The 4,457-nt window shown below is 42.6% G+C and overlaps 1 non-coding gene across 1 annotated transcript; it reads right to left on the minus strand.

Moving 5' to 3' along the window:
- Nucleotides 1-1,654: 1,654 nt before the first annotated feature.
- On the minus strand, nt 1,655-1,748 carry TRNAR-UCU. Its single transcript has 2 exons — nt 1,712-1,748; nt 1,655-1,690 (listed from the first exon to the last, which is right to left on the minus strand). It is a non-coding gene; the product is annotated as a tRNA-Arg (tRNA).
- Nucleotides 1,749-4,457: the final 2,709 nt, after the last annotated feature.

Consider the following 4,457-nt stretch of genomic DNA (forward strand, 5'->3'; position numbering starts at 1 on the left):
TTCCCCTCCTTGGGGAACCCCCACCCTCTGGCCCCACCTTGCCTCAGTATTGGCTACTGCCAGTCATTGTCTAGCCCCACACTCTGGGGCAGACTGCAGTATCAGCCTACTCATCACAGGCAAAGGGGTTTGGACCTGCTGCCTTGGCCTACCCCTGGGCTGCCCTCTGCAACCCCCAGTACCTGTTAGCCCTTCGCTAGGCCGCAGCCTGGGGCTTTCTAGGCTGGAGCTCCCCAGCTCCTCAGCCTTTCCCCAGCCCTGCTTCACCCTAGGTACCTTGCCTATAGCCCCTGCAGCCAGGCCCTTCTTCCTCTTCAGGCAGAGGAAGACTGTCTGTTTCTGGCTTCCCTGGCCTTTTATAGGGGCCAGCTGTGGCCTGATTGGGGTGTGGCCCAGCTGCAGCCACTTCCCCAATCAGACCAGCTTTTAGAGCCGCTGCTCTCAAGCCCTGCCAGGCCGCTTTTAAACCCGTCAGGGCAGGAGCAGGGTCCACCCTGCTACAAGGAGTTCTTAAAAGTCAAATGGCCTGGTATAGCTCATTATATGCAAAATGGGAAATTATATTAATTGGTCTCACATTACTGTCATGATTTGCTGCTTCTTTACGAAGCTAAAAAATTACATTGGATGCCCAAATCTGTTAGTATAGAAGCATTACAGAGAAGTTGCTTTAAGAAGATAACAGCAACCAATTAAGAGAACCAATTAATGATCCATAATTTTACAGCTTTCATTTGTAAATACCTAAACAGCATTAAGAAGAAGCAGATTGTGCATCTGAAGTAGTGTTTCAACTGAGTAATTTCCTGGTGGGGAGAAAAATTTCAGAGGGATCCTTTCCTACGAAGAATGAGTGTAATTTGACACAGTCTGGCGTACACCAAGCATACTCTGGAGAGAGAAGTCTTCATGAAGCTGGCATAAACGTCATCCCAACTGGGATGGTTTAGTGTCCAGATGACAATCTCCACACGAGGCAGGGATGGGACCACTAAATAACCTTTTAGTTTGGACAGCGCTGAAACAAATGGTTTAAAAAGTCACAGAGTCTAAAACTTGGCCACTAAACTGAATCGTAAGTTTATGTTAATCACAAACTTTATTTGTTATTCCTCTTACAGCCATCTGTTTGACGAGTGCCTCTACAGAGAACATTTGCTAGATGCAGGGTGTATTTTGTTCCAATTCCTTTAGAATATAAGCTAATACTTACATTACAATAGAACATGCGTGATCTAGAAAGTTACCCTGTCCCCCCACACCCCATACAGAACCTATCCAGAAGAAAATTATGGCCACACCTTCAGCTGGCATAGTGTGATAACCTCACTAATTGGCACCAGCTGAAGATTTGGCCTTCTATCTGGAAGAAAGGCTACAATTCTGCAAGGCACTGAGGTGCCTTCAATATCTTTTGAAAATCAATGGTTGACTTCCATGGGTGGTAGCATTTTAATACCTCACATGGCTGAGCCCCATAAGGACCTGAGGTGATTTGTGGAGTAAGGTATTATTCTGTATGAATAAGAGCATCATAGTCTGGCCCACAGAAAACACTCACTGCTAAGATTGCTGACAAACCGATTAATCAACCAGCTTTTCTGCCCTGTTTTCAACACCCAAGTTTGCATATTACCTTGGATGGTGCAAAATGTGACTCTGGTGGGACTTGAACCCACAACTTTTGAATGACTTTGATCTAGCACCACCCTAGAAGTCCAATGCACTATCCATTATGCCACAGAGCCATCTTACAGTAAGCTGATATACTGCAATCACCTAGGTACAGTATATTAAAAACTTCATTATAATGCATGACTCTACCATGGGCACTAAAACACAAACAATTTCAGTTAAGCAACTGTAGCTGTTGTTAGGCCACCAGGCCTCTCTAAGGAGAGCTGGGGTTGAGACACCTTACACTGGTGTAACCCACACACCTCCTGGGTGTGGTGCTCTGTCCCATCTAGTGGCACCAAGACCACTGAGAGAGGGAGAGAAAGTAAGTCTGCTCTACAGCCTTAGCTAACAGCCAGTAACTCATACAGAAGAGGCTCATACACTAAGCTCCAGAAGTCCCTGGTTCAATCCTGTCCACCAGCAATCAGGGTCTGTTGGCATTACACTGGCACTACCAAATCAGTTTGCTAGTTTTCAACAAGCAGCAAAATGTCATTTTTCTGTTGCTGCTACAGCACCAATAGCCCTCTCTGAGCACTGATTACATTCCAACCTCCTCATTTCATCTGGTTGCGTATTTATTGGCAAGTGTGACCAGCAAGTTACATTTAAACTAGAATATTTCTTCCTTTTACCTGTTTAAAAAAATAGTGTAAAATGATTAGAGCACAGTTCAGGCAGGCGCCAAACCCCAGTAAATCTGGCAAATACTTATTTAAAATTGTATAGGTCGGTTTACCAAAAAATAATAAAAGGATCCGATTTAGTGCTGGAAAAGGAACAGAAGTTAGTTTTGAATATGCCTGAAAGGCTTTTTTTTTTTTTTAAACTCATTCCAGACTCCAGGTCTGGGGGGATCTGGATATTTTCACTATCAAGTTATCACTCCACAAAATGTCAGCAAATTCTTGTACAAACATGATTTTTTTGAAAAGCCACGTTTTATCACTTCTTTTACATAATCGTGAAAGATAGCGGCTCTAATCTGAATTGGGTTTAAAGGAGGTAAAGGGATGACAAAGTGCAGCTCGAACTTTGGAGAGGAGACCATATATTCTTTTTTTAATAGATCATTTTTTTATTCAATTTTGCTCAGTTTTGATCAAGTGATTTGTTTGTGATTAAACACACACACATATATATAATATATATATATATTAAGGCACTAGAAATTGTTATTAAAACACCTCCATTATATAAGTGAATTTGCATATAGTGTAGCATGCAATTCTGCATGTGTGTAAAAAATCTAGCTAAGTGTGTTGCAAGATCAGATCTTGCCCAGAACATAATGAGGTTCGAGTTAAATGTCAGGACTTTATGGGCTACAGCATGCCAACCCTCTGCAAGCAATTACTGCAGTTGCCAGGACTAAGTAACTAACTACACGTGTGGGTGGTCAATTCTAGTCATTTGCCCATGCAGTCATTTTATTTATTTCTTTGAATTTACAAAACATAGGTGAAGATTCCCATCCCGTACATTAATACACAAAATAATGCCATGAAATTGTTTGACTGAACAGTTTATTTGCCAAATGCCCCTTCGTTTGACCCAAAACTATTTGTGAATTTGCCATGAATTTGCTGAATATTCTCAAAAAAAATCTGTGCTGCTATGTTCCTAAGATGACCAGACAAAGGGAAGTGATGGTGGGACCCACCTTAAAGCTTTTATCCCAGTGGTTAGAGCACTCATCTGGGTTCAGATCCACTCTGGAGCAGGGATTTGAACTCCAGTTCCCCTCCCACCTCCACGTGAGTGCTCTAACCACTAGAATATTGGCATAGTGATGCTTTCAGTCTCTCCTGCTAGAACTGTTCCACTTTATATAAATAACTAAATATTCACTGGAGGACAAGGACTTGAAAACTTGGCCCAATGCACAAGTGGTACTAAATGAACCATGGCAACAAATTGCTTGCAAATATTTCACCAAATCCTAGTAACCCGGTAACCCCACACCTGCCCTGAACACTGACTTCTAGTGCCGGTACATTATGGTGAACTAGCTGGGATCTATGTTATACAGTTTTCTACTAGCTGCAGCTTCTCCTTCAGTCCAAGTTGCAGGGGTGGTGCTGTTGTACAGAAGGATCCAAGGTCTATCCAAGGCCTGCCGTCACCCTGAAGCCCTGGATGAGCATGGGTGTGTTACATGATTTGTGTATTAACCCTAACTGTCTCTGTCTGGCCACATGACCATTGTCCAGCAACCAGTTGGTGACAATACCCCACAAAATCATCCCATGCCTGTGACCAGCCCATTCACAAACGCTCAGCTGGAGGGTATTTTGAGATTTGTACCAACACCATTTACTGCTAACCAAAAAGAGAAATGCACATGTTATTAAGGAAGCTCACCCCTTTAAAGGGGACAGTCATTGGCTCCATCCTGGAGCACATATTGGTATTGAATAACAAGTAACTTGCTTTGTTCATCTTCCTGGGTTTGAATTCACTGGGTTTGCTTTGGACTTCTCCATTCGTTTGCAGTTGTTTTCCTCCCCCTCTCTCCTTTTATTAAGAAACTTTTAAGTGTTTAATTGAGTCTTCCGGGGGGGGGTTGTTTCTGGTTATTTTCTGAGGGCTTTCCAAAACAATATTCATGTTTGTTTCATTTCTTCCCTTTTTTGTGCGTTGCTATTTATAAGAATGATTCGTTTCTTATTTTGTTGGGTCTCCTCCCCCCTTCTCTCTCTGGTTTGTCTTATTCAGTCCAATGGGATAGATGAGAGGATAACGTAATTTATCATTAGTGTTATTGGACCCCTTTG

Source organism: Mauremys mutica, chromosome 14 (genome assembly GCF_020497125.1).
Source record: "Mauremys mutica isolate MM-2020 ecotype Southern chromosome 14, ASM2049712v1, whole genome shotgun sequence".
Lineage (NCBI taxonomy): Eukaryota > Metazoa > Chordata > Testudines > Geoemydidae > Mauremys > Mauremys mutica.